Here is a 13665-nt window from a genome sequence, read left to right on the forward strand (position 1 = left end):
TGAAAACAGCCACACCTTTAACTTGTCACATTAACTCATTTAAAGACAATGGGCCTCATTACGTGGTTGGAGATAGTCATGGCGCTATTAGCGCCATGACTACCTCCAATACCGGTACCGTGTCCGGTCCCGTTCAAAGGGGACTTACCGGTCTATTCCGACCTTTGCGGGACCGGAAAGTCCCCATTGCAAAAGCCATTCCCCGGTCCCATTTCAGCCCCCATAGGGCTCAATGGGAAGGGGAAGGTGCTAATAACGGTACCGCAATATTAGCTCTGAAGTCCCTTACATAACGCCTGGTAAAACCAGGCGTTAAGGAAGGGACCCGCTAAGGGACCTCGTAGTAGGGTGGTAAGGGATTACCGGCACCGGTGCCCATACCGGTGCCGGTAATCCCTTACCGCCCACCTCGTAATGAGGCCCAATGGGATTCATTAAGAGTTTGGCTGTAAATGTGGCGGTAATTCCTCGATACGGAATTACTGGAACTGCCATTGTGTCGGTATTACTGGCCTATTACGAGTCCGTTATATGCACCAATCAGCCTGGCAGTGACCCTAATTCTGTCATTGCCGAAAATCCGCTTAAACACGCTAATTTTCGCCAATTATTAGAGGAAATACAGTTACTGCAACCCGTATTTAGAGGAATTTTCTAGTGGTAATTGCTCCAGTATTTGGATGGATTATTGAACAGTAATTTCTTAACAAATCTGCAGAATTAGCGCTAGGCAGAAATAGCGTCACAGTGAAAACAGGACTCTGCGCGGCAGCCATCTTTGAAAATCAAATCCATTGGATATCACCATTTCCAGATGCCACCCCCCGAAAAAGTAAACAGCAATCATGTCGGGGAGAAAAGTACATTTAAAGTTAAAGTGCCAGAAATGAGGCATCACAGGCCCAAGCTCACAGAGGCACAGAGGTGATGAGGTAGTGGCTCATGCTTAACAGCTGTTTGGGACCATAAGCTGCAAAAGCACACAGCAGCAGAAAGCTTCCATCTGGGCAAAAGTGCATGACAAGGTAGTGGCAACTGTGATGGTGCAAAAGGTAGTGGCAACAGTGATGGTGCAGCAATGGAATGACCTCATGGGTAGGGTGCACAGTCTCTTAACACTGTATTGCATGCATACAGCTGCCACAGGCAGAGTTAACATAGAGTCACACAGGATCGGAAACACAGTTCATGTGGTACTTCTTTTTGTATTTTGATAGGTTTTTCTAATGTTGTGACCCATGTTAGCTTTGCGACATGTTGCCACCAGATGGGGTCACATGCCTCTTTTATGCCTCTTTTATCCATTGGAAAGTGTCATTTGGTAGGCCTCGAAGTGCTTCGGCTTTTCATTGGATTGTTTCTTCGTGCCATTTATTTTCTGCATATCGTGTCCCCTTGACGACAAGAAATGGTTCATCGAGGCAAATTACTCCTTGGCGCCGGCTTGTTTTCTCATTCTCCAGCTTTTCCAATGTGACAGTGTGCGCCTGGAACATGCTCTTTATTCTGCATAAAACCAGATGAATTAAACATTAGGCCTCCGACAAGGGCACTTCCTGTGGTACTAACATTTTCGGTGTTCCTGATGCATGCGGGATGAGTGAACAGACGTAGCAGCTCTCATTTGTTGCTTGCTTCACTGTGGCACTCATGTCAGAATACCATTTATTTGATTGATCAGGGTGGCGATAGATGTCGTATCTTTTCCCTCCCACCCCCCTTTTTCTCCTCCTCCTCCCTTCCTGTTCATTGTTTTTCACCCTTATGTAATGTATTGGAAACATCCCAGCCCATGTTGTATCATTACTATTCACTATGTCATATGGATCATCATCAGTAGCAGCAATATTGTGTGAGGTAGGGTGTATGGTTGTCTGTGCATTAATACTAGTGTTTATTAAATCATTTGTCCAATAATAATCTCCATCATATTCGTTATATCCATAAGCATTACTCATATTTACATCGAAATGTAACACTGGCACACTTGTTGATCCCACAGTGATGTAGTCTGAGGGTTGCATTCCATCTGTTTTGTTAACATTAATTTCATGTGACTCCTGCCATATAGTCTTCACCCCAGTCCATATAATTTGTGATCCCTCTCTTATCATGTTAGCCCCGCTTCCCCCCCTTTGCATGTCATTAACAAGAGATAAAAGGGTATAGTACCAAGCTGCAAAAAACAACATTACTGACATCAGAATTGCAGCACATTTAAAAACGCATTCAACATCACCGAACCTTTTAGCCCTAATGGCGACCCTATCGCTGTCTAACATAAATTCATTCTCTCCGATCGTAGGTCGTTGGGCCATTGTTCACCTGGAGGGACGATATAAATTTGTTAAGTCATCACAATATATACATATATTTACATTCTTGTTTTAACTTCACATTTGATCATCTTTTTCAGCCAGGCTTGTTCTTTTACTCTATTGCTCCTGTACTTTTGTTATAGAGATAACAATCAAAATGAAGGTGTGAGAGAGGGAGAGATAATTGAGGTGTATAGACAATATGTCGGCCGATTAAGGAGGAGAGGAGCAAGAGACAGAAAAGAAGGAAGGAAGAGATAAGCTGTGCAAAAAAAATACATATCATCAATTTTATCGCTACATATTCTCTTTAACTGATGATTTTGTTATTTGCTTTCAACCTCATTTGTTGTCCCAGTGGCGCTGCCTCGCTCCTCCTGGGGGATTGTACTATTGTGTGCCCTCCTCACATCGGATAAGTGCACCCAATACTTCAATCCCTTTACCTTTACCGCCGTGGGTGTACTATAAATGACCTCGTAGGGGCCATGAAACCTGGGTGAATTACACCTTCTCACAAAGCTGCGGAAATACACGTGTGCCCCCGGCATCAGTGGCCCGCTTGAACTGTCTGTGGCTGGTGTGGTAGTATCAGTCATCACATTTTCAGTAAAAGGCGGTGCTATTTGTCGCAAGATGCTGCGTACTGCGCGTGTTAGCTGTGTTAGGTATTCCTTGAACTCTTCCCCCAGCACTGTGGCAGCCCTGTGCGCATCCGAGGCTCTTCTAATCGGGGATACTGACGTGTGTATTCTCCTCCCAGTTACAATTTCTTGGGGGCTTAGATGGTGGTCTTTACATGGTTGCGTCCTGAGTTGGAACAGTGCTAGGGGCAAGCAATATACCCAATTCTTTTTTAATGTGTTACATAACTTAGACAACTTACTCTTCAATAAACGTTGATCTTTTCTACCACTCCATTCGCCATTGGGTGATAAATTGAGCATAATTTGTGCTTTACCCCCAAGAGTGATGTCACTTCCTTAAAGAGGTCATTCACAAAGTGCGTACCGTTGTCTGATCGAATCACATCGCATATCCCCCATCGTGAAAACACCTCCCGCACGAGGAACTTGGCCGCGCATTTCGCCTCTGGGTGGGGACATGGGCCTGCTTCCACCCACCTTGAAAAGGGGCACACAACTACAATCAAATATCTTACTCCATTACACCGCTCTCCTATATCAGCATAGTCTATGTGAAGCTCTCTAAATGGTCCTATTGGTCGGGGCAGGATACCACGCAGCGTTCTTAATGTCATTCCTGAATTATATGTTGGCATGTTATACATTCTACAATGAATTTTGACAGGTGCTCTTGCAAATTGGGGACGAACCAGTGTTCCTGGATGTCTGCAGCAATGTGTTGTTTTGCTACATGGCCGGGGAAATGCAACTTTTGTCTCTTGCCTCCAAATGAGATCTGTGGCTGATTGTTTACATCCTCGTTTGCTCCACAGTTCTTGCTACTCTTGGGACGCTCTTCTTTGTAACTCTATTATCTGTGCTATTGGGGTATTATTGTATGCTTCCTCTTGTGGATCTGTGGTGATTGTTTTTGCGATGCATTCGAGTGTTGGTGTCACATTGAAATACGAGGCCTCCTTCGCTGCTGCGTCGGCTGCCGTGTTTCCCAATGAAATTGCATCTGTGTTGTTGGTATGGGCTTGGCATTTCACCACTGCCACTACCGATGGTACTGCTAATGCATCTATCAGCTCATTCAACAATGTTGCATGCTGTACTGGAGAACCGTCTGCCCTGCTGAATCCTCTTCTACGCCACTGTGACAGCCCTGAGTGCACCGTGGTAGTTGCATAGGCTGAGTCTGAGTATATTGTCACCGCACAGCCTTTGGCTGTGCGCAGGGCTTCAACAATCAGGGCAGTTAATTCTGCTTCCTGTGCTGAATAATGGGATGGGAGGCGCTTTTGTACAATTGTCTCATATTCATCTTCTTCCATGCATATTACCGCCATTCCAATGTGCTTTTCCCCTTTTTCGGGGTCTATTGATGCTGACCCATCTATGAAATATATTTCTCCCTCCTGTAGGGCATTCTCACTTGCTTTCGGGATGTCGTCACCTTCCCCCTCATATGTGGCACAATCGTGTTCCTGTATGTCCTCTGTTGTGCATGGTTCTGTAATAAATGTTGCTGGGTTCACTGTCTTGCACCTCACAACATGTACCAGGCCCGGCTCCAGGAATTTTCATCTGGGTGGGCCAGGGTTGTGATCAGGGGGGCCCACATTCCATTGGGTGTGGGTCTAGGAGTACCCTAAACAAAGTGCTGGCGTTGATCCAGATTTCCTAGATCCGTGATCCAGCAAAACATTTCTTCCTGGATCTGCAAAAATATGTTTGCACCCCTCTATAAAAAACAGTACATTGCAAAAGAGAAGCAAGGAAAATAGTGTTGCAACATCAATCTACCTATCTTCCCTTCCCATCTGCTCTCCCCTTTTTGTTATATCTGATCCTCCTTCACCTTTCACCATCCAGTCACCTTCCCTTAGCTGCCCTAACCACCGCTCCCATTTACCTCCCTTCCCACCTATTCACACCAGCACCCAGCATGCCTTTCCTTGCCTGGCTTCGGAGAATTGAGGGTGATGCCTCCTTTTCCTCCTCTGAGAGGGCTGAGCAGTGAGGCCCCCAGTCTTTGTACCATCTCAGATGGTGTCTGCCCAACAATACCTTCCTGAGCACTGTGGCTACTCCCAGCATGCCCTGGAGGAGATGCTTGTGCTCCCTCCATCTTGTTGTGAAAGATAGAGCCCCCCCCAGAATACTGAAGCAAGGTATAGGAGATTTTGTTTCCTACAAAATTAAATTTTTTTTCAAACTTCTTTTAATTTCGAGAACAGAACATACCCTGTACAATCAACACAGGTAGTCTTTTGATCTTAAGAATATTTCGAGCACAACTACATATCCCCCAATAACATACACATGTGTATACAATCCTCCCTTCACCCACCCATTCCACAACCTCCCTGCCCCTCCTTTCCAACTGAAACACTACAGTAGTCCCATTCTGAATGTCTCCTATCAATGGTTCATGTCCAAAATTACATTTTAAACACAAAATGTTATTTAATTGAGTTGAGAGTGCAAGGGGGTGCTAGGGCTGCATCAGGAGGCAGACGGTGCTGTTTGAGGGGTTTGTGGCCTCCTGGTATCGCTCCTGGTGGGGCGTGCCCCTGTACATCATTGTCTGGTACATACTGTTTACACACTGGTTATAAATGCAATTGTCCATGATGACTCTTTATTTGATGTGTTTACTTTGATTTGCTATTGAATGACACAATTTTGTTCAATAAATGTGGCCCATACATTTTCAAAGTTAGATGTGCGTGTGTGTGTCCTAATGCCTTTGCTGTCCATCTATTAAACCATGAGTGAGGCTTTTTGGAACAGCTTATAATGCGAACTGAATCACTTCTAGGGGCACCTAATTTTAAAAGGTAAGGCATAGTGAAATTAAAAATATGCCAAGGATCACACACTTTGATCAAGTGGTAAAGCCATGATTTGAGTCTAGCCTGAAATTTAGATACTTGATCGCACATCTTCCGAGCTCAAGTTGGTACACATATGTGTTGAAGTTTGGCTTTGTATACCTAAAATAATACTAAATGTTATACAGATTACTTTAGAAATGCACAAGTCACATGATAAACCAACCTCACAATGTATTCATCATTGTAGAAACATGTTGATGAAAAGATTAAGGCAGGCATTTTGTTTTGAATCCTATATTGCACAGAGCGTTATTCTCCTGTTTGCACATTCATTCATTTTAATTGTTTCCACCAAGTACTGGAAAAGTAAAGAGTAAAACACAGGCGAAAATTGCCTTTGCTCCTTACTTTACCACTACGTGTCTGGAAAGTGTAAATCACTTCCACAATTAACGATTGTGGGAGCCATCCACATCATATTCCTTTGGCCTCTGCCTGCTTATACCAGGTGTAAACGTCAGGCAGATCCCATAGGAATCCATTGGCTTTCCGCCAACATAAAAATAAATGCTGGTGGAACACCAATCGGTTTTGGCAGGGGGACCTTGTTAAGTCTGTTCTGCTCTCCAACTTCACCTGTCAAATCATACAAAATCCTGCAGCTCATAAAAAGTGGAGCTAAATGCATTTAGCGCCACTTCTTCCACCCCGCTTGACCTGGAAAATTATCCCCTATGACTGTAGCTTTATTTTCCCAATCCTGAATGGAAGCCTACAAGCTCCAGCATAGCAATTAATGAGAACCTACACAAAATCTCATACAGACACAAAGTGAAATGAAATGCATGAAAAAAGTTATTGTTTCACACAGCTTGTTCTGTATCCCCTTAATTACTAATCACCCAACAATCACACTTAAATACCTTCTTAAAATCCTATATAACTTTTTTTTAAAGTGCCACAGCAATGGTCACTATCTTTTTACCTTTTCCCATCTCTAATCACTTCCTGTTGTAAATAATCTGCCTCTGAGACATGTTAAAAAGATAAGATCTCACTGGTAGGGCTGTTTAGCCCTGCTGTTCTTATTCGAGGGGAGGGAGTAGAGCGGGGAGGTGCGGGGGGTTGGCATTGGCATTTGTCCCTTCTCCAAATGTTAAATCCACCTCTGATTGAACTCTTTAGAAAATATTTCAAAACTGCTTTTTAGGTATAAAAGATGTACATTTTTTATTCTTTGTCCGTAACATTATAGAAAACTCTCTTCTTTTTTGTTATTTTAGGGGTGTTCATGTTTCATTTCTGGCACTGCCTAAACACCCAGCACCCAAGATTTACATCATACTTTCCAAACAAATCCCACAAAACACATGACCTGTTCTGTTTGCATGCAAACTCTGTAAATTTACTCAAACAGATCAGTTTGAATTTTTAAATTTACTCAAACTTATCAGTTTGAATCATGAAACGTTCTGGCAGAGTAGACTACGCTTCCAAACAAAGATACATTCTATTTAGGTCAGAGCCTCACTGGTAAGTATGCATGAGAAGATCTGAAATTGGTCAATACTTGCCAACCTAGCCTTATCATTTTCAGGTAGGGCCTTGTTGGACAAGCTCAGTGAGGTGCAGCTTGATTCCCTAGGCATAGCAAGCAAGACACCCACATCTGGGCATATAAACGTTCACTTAGGGAGACTAACTCAAGGCAACATGCATTGGCCTAGCCAACAGCTTGGGCTTTTGATTAGGCATGGATAGGCATTTGCCAGGTACTGCCATAAGGGTACCACCTGGCCATAAAATGGGAACAGATGGAAAATGCTGCCAGTAACTGGGCATATGATGGCACTGCCTGGCAAATGTCTGCTAATACCTATAAGCAAGGCAAAACTGCTGGCTTTGTGATTGCTTGTTTAAGACAGGACTTCAGTGCAAGTCAGAGGCATTGACAAATATATTGCTTATAAAATCAACTTGCTTAAGACACACATTAAGAGAATTTTACTACAACAGGAGCTCATTTACAGAGGCAATTAAGTAATTAAATACTCAAAAGAATGCTTAGAAATAACAATGGCAGGCCCTGTGCAGTAACACGCTTGTTGTTACTTTGTGATAGAGCTTGCTCAAAGAGCTCTGCAAAGGTTATGTTTTGGTGGTGAGGCATTAACATTGCCATGGCTAGTCATTATGTGGGTAAATGACCAGACACGCCCATAGAATGTGTGTTTCTCCTGACAGTTTATTGCCATTGAATCTGTGTTCCACAGCATGAGTTCTGTTTGTACCTAATAGGTAAAAAGTCTCTGAATCAATTAGAACCACCGTCATTGCTCTGGCCAGCCATTCATTGCATTTTTTACATATCAGCCTTAGCCCTGTCACTAATGTCAGAAGCCCTTCCAAAACTGCTAAACCACAGGGCCTAAAAATTCATGCGGTTGCTTGTGTTCCAGTACAGATGCAACACTACCTATCAATTGAGATTGAACTGCACCTTTCGGTGGCAGCACCAAAGGTCATTTGGTAATGGCTAGTCCCCTGCTCTAATCGCACAGACATACTACAGAATGATGGCATGGAATGTTGCGCAGAGCAACGGTAGTGATAATGTTTAATTCAAACATTGATTTGCATCTATCACTTTTTGATTTTACTACACTCCCCTCCAGAATTACATTTTTGTTACTACCAACCTTATCTTTTCACTTATACTCAAGTAGTTAATGCAGCAGAATATATACTTTGAATGTAATTTGTAAGCCCCCCCCGTCAGTTGACGCACCTTCTGCAGAGATCTGTGTTAAAGCAACTTTACCTGTCATTTATTGTTTGATATAGTTAACCATTTTATTAAGCATGATGTGAAAAACCACTATATTCCCACAAAAAGAACATACTTTAAATTACGGAACCAAAATTGTGATTTTAGGTTTCAGAAAATGGTTGTAGGCAGTCTGCTTGAATAAGTGTGCTACCTAACTTAGAGGTGTGAATGGCCCGCCATCTCCCTGGTCGTTTGTACTTTCATGGCTGTGGGGCATAAATGATTGTCTAGGGTAAGAAAACAAATCCTGGCCAGGCCTCCTGCAATTCAGCCTCTCAGAATGATGTCTCTAATGTTGCTGCCGAATGTTTAGATCAGGGGTGTACAACTAATTTTGCCAGAGGGCCGAATGTACCCTACATGCTGCCTATAGTGGGCCGAAAACTAAATGCGGGAGGAGCGGCAGGAGTGTTCTTCAACCCTCAATTATTATTAAACATATGGAAAAAATACATTTTTAGGTGTGCCGGTCTTTGTGTATTTCAAACGTACATTTTGTACTACAGATTTCCCATTTTTATAATTCATTTCTTTCATAAGGATATATTGGCAATAGTGGACAAAGTAGACAAATCATTCAGGAGAAAAAACACTGCGCTCAAACATTTCACGCATTATGCCGCTTTAGATTTGCAAGGCACAAGCTCATTATTTTGGACTGCTATTTGGACTGCTATACTTTGCTGTTTGAGTTGGTCATACTCTTGGGAGTATGGCCTTCGTTGTGTCAGGTTTCCACAAAAGGCAAAGGAGGTACATCTCTTAACTGTGTCTAATTTAGCTTTATGATTGGGTTCACTCTTGCATGTGACACTAAGCCCCATGGCCCCCACCTTCCAACCAAACACTATGCCCAATGCCCCCCACACCGCAGCCAGACACTATGCCCCATGGCCACCACCCCTCAACCAAACACTATGCCCCATGGCCCCCACCCCCAAGCAAACACTATGCCCCATGGCCATAATCCCACATCTAAAAACTATGCCTCATGGCCCACACCCCCACACTATGCCCCATGGCCACCACCCCCTGAACCAAACTCTGCCACATGGCCCCCAACTAAACACTATGCCCCATGGCTCCCACACCCCAACCAGACACTATACCCCATGGCCCCCACCCCCAACTGAACACTATGCCTCATGGCCACAATCCCACAACTAAAAACTGTGCCCAATGGCCCGCACCCCCACACTATGCCCCATGGCCACCACCCCTCCAACCAAACTCTGCTACATGGCCCCCACCCCCAACCAAACACTATGCCCCATGACTCCCACACCCCAACCAGACACTATACCCCATGGCCCCCACCCCCAACAGAACACTATGCCTCAGGGCCACAATCCCACAACTAAAAACTGTGCCCCATGACCCACACCCCACACTATGCCCCATGGCCACCACCCACAACCAAACACTATGCCCCATGGTTACCACCCCCAAACAAACACTATGCCCCATGGCCACAATCCCACAATTAAAAACTGTGCCCCATGGCCCGCACCCCCACACTATGCCCCATGGCCACCACCACTCCAACCAAACTTTGCCACATTGGTCCCACCCCCAACCAAACACTATGCCCCATGGCCCCCACCCCAACCAAACACTATGCCCAATGGCCCCACCCCCCAACCAAACTCTATGACCAATGGCCCCCACCCTCCAACCAAACACTATACCCCATGGCCACAATCCCACAACTAAAAACTGTGTCCCATGTCCTGCACCCCCACACTATGTCCCATGGCCACCACCCGCAACCAAACACTATGCCCACACACCCCCAAACAACAGAGTGACCAGTGGATTGCATCAGCGCAGGAGCCTTTTCACAAAGACAGTGAGCTAAATAGAATTGGCATCAACAAATGACTCTGTCTGCATCCCGGTTTCACTACGAACCAAAGTGTGTGATCCTGGGCAAATCATGTAATCGCACTGTGCCTTATCTGCAGTGATTCACTTCATAGTTTATGTTAGCATATCATGCTGTTATAAAGTCATTAATAAAACAAATCCTAATGACTATAGAGTTGTTATATAATAACAGTGCAATTTAGGCATTTTGCACCACAAAGTTATGTGCCACTTGGATTACTTATGGCAACCTTTTCTAAAGTCACTTCCGTTGTACCTGCAAGTACTAGAAACTGATGATGCTCCTTGCAAAGTCCTTTTCTGTGAGGCCCCTTCTGTTGGTCCAATCCATATGCAAGTGTAGGTATTAAAATGCCATCTGCCACTAATGTTACCAAAAGAAAGTTGATGGGAGGGGAAGCTGCGTGAATGAGGCTGTATGTATGGAACTGCGCACACTGCATTTGGGGGGGAAAGTAGCAGGACTTTTTTTGCGCTTCACCCGACACACTGTTGCAATGCTGGATACTCCCCTGCACACACCCCAAACTCCCAGCACACAAACACCGATAAAGAACATGAGAGCGCCCCCACTTACCAGCACTGTGGATGTGCTTGCGCTGCAGCTGGCGTGGCAAGGCTGAAATGCCTTCCGGCAACATTCCATACCATGCCAGCCACAGTGCTGGCCCTCTGTTGGTATAGCCCATGAACTACGTGACTCGTAAGAGCCACGTAGTAAATGTAGTCCACCAATAGAGGGTCAGCATTTCCCATTGGCAAGTCAAAAAAAGGCTTTCCTAATAGAGGACGGCTGTAGCTGCTTGCGGGAAAATCAACATGCTGGGCCGCACTTGGGCCCCATGTTGTGCACCCGTGGTTAAGAGTGACATCCACCCCCCACACTCCCTCGGCTACCTGGTGGTCATAAACATCACTGACATGGCCTCCTTTCTAGGGGGGGGGCAGAGGCTGGCTCTGGGGGGGCCTGGCCCCCCTGCTGGAGCCGGGCCTGACATGTACGTTGGGGCTTGAAATTATTCCTTCATATGCTGTTGCTCTTTGTGTCGTTAGTGTTGATTTTAATCACTCAAGGATGGCGAACAGGGAATGCTCCGCATATAGCGTTACCGAACATCCCATGACAATGGTGGTGCTTTTTTCAATCGCAAAGGCCGCAGCTGCGAGAGCCTGTTCGCACGCGAAATGACCTTGCATTACTGGATCTAGTGTCCCACTGTAGTAAGCCAATGGTTTGTGACCTAGTGATGTCTTCTGTGTCAGTACTGCTGTCATCAGTGTCCCGTTGCAGTGCGAAAACAAGAAAAATTCCCTCTCATAATCTGGGTTCGCGAGGACTGGGGCGTCAGCGATGAGGTCTTTTAATTTCGAATACTGTGTTATTATTTCCTGCGTCCATTTTATTGCCTCTATTATCTGCGCTATTGGGGTATTATTGCATGCTTCCTCTTGTGGATCTGTGGTGATTGTTTTTGCGATGCATTCGAGTGTTGGTGTCACATTGAAATACGAGGCCTCCTTCGCTGCTGCGTCGGCTGCCGCATTTCCCAATGAGATTGCGTCTGTGTTGTTGGTATGGGCTTGGCATTTCACCACTGCCACTACCGATGGTACTGCTAATGCATCTATCAGCTCATTCAACAATGTTGCATGCTGTACTGGAGAACCGTCTGCCCTCCTGATCCTCTTCTACGCCACCGTGACAGCCCTGAGTGCACCGTGGTAGTTCCATAGGCTGAGTCTGAGTATATTGTCACCGCACAGCCTTTGGCTGTGCGCAGGGCTTCAATCAGGGCAGTTAATTCTGCTGCCTGTGCTGAATAATGGGATGGGAGGCGCTTTTGTACAATTGTCTCATATTCATCTTCTTCCATGCGTTATATTCCGCCATTCCAATGTGCTTTTCCCCTGTTTCGGGGTCTATTGGTGCTGACTCATCTATGAAATATATTTCTCCCTTCTGTAGGGCATTCTCACTTGCTTTCGGGATGTCGTCACCTTCCCCCTCATATGTGGCACAATCGTGTTCCTGTATGTCCTCTGTTGTGCATGGTTCTGTAATAAATGTTGCTGGGTTCACTGTCTTGCACCTCACAACGTGTACATTGGGGCTTGAAATTATTCCTTCATATGCTGTTGCTCTTTGTGTCGTAAGTGTTGATTTTAATCGCTTAAGGATGGCGAACAGGAAATTCTCCGCATATAGCGTTACCGAACATCCCATGACAATGGTGGTGCTTTTTTCAATCGCAAAGGCTGCAGCTGCGAGAGCCTGTTCGCATGCGAAATGACCTTGCATTACTGGATCTAGTGTCCCACTGTAGTAAGCCAATGGTTTGTGACCTAGTGATGTCTTCTGTGTCAGTACTGCTGTCATCAGTGTCCCGTTGCAGTGCAAAAACAAAAAAAATTCCCTCTCATAATCTGGGTTCGCGAGGACTGGGGCGTCAGCGATGAGGTCTTTTAATTTCGAATACTGTGTTATCATTTCCTGCCTCCATTTTATCGCCGCTCTATTTTTCTGTGCCTCTTTTAGTGCTTGAAGTAGGGGGTGTGTATATGCCGCGTAATCAAGGGCAATAATTACAAATGTCAAGAAATGTTTGCATGTCTTTTACAGTTTTTGGTATTATTATGTTGCGTATAGCAGCTGCTCTGTCTGAAGTATTCGCTTCCCATCTTTTGATATTAACTGTCCGAGGTATACAACCTCGGCGAGACAGTATTGTAACTTCCCTTTATCTACCTTGTATCCTTTGGTAGCTAGCACATTCAGTAGTGCTATCGAGTCTTCTCGGCACTTTTCTTCTGTATGGCTACAGATGAGCAAATCGTCTACGTATTGAATGATGGTGCTCTCTGCATCTATGTTTCCAATGTCTTCCCGTAACACCCTGTTAAAAATGCTGGGGCATTCTCAATACCCTTGCGAGAGTCGGCGGTGTTCATACCTGTTGTTCCCTATTGTGAACGCTGTCGGGTACTGGGATCCTGGGTCGAGTGGTATGGAGAAGAAAGCGTTCTTCAAGTCAATTACAGTGAAACATGTTGATTCTTTTGGCACACTGCACAATATTGATGCCGGGTTAGGCACTAATGGGAACTCTTTTTGAATGACGTCATTTAGTGGGCGGAGATCTTGGATCATCCTCCATGCCCCT

Source organism: Ambystoma mexicanum, chromosome 8 (assembly GCF_040938575.1).
Source record: "Ambystoma mexicanum isolate Mex_15411 chromosome 8, UKY_AmexF1_1, whole genome shotgun sequence".
NCBI lineage: Eukaryota > Metazoa > Chordata > Amphibia > Caudata > Ambystomatidae > Ambystoma > Ambystoma mexicanum.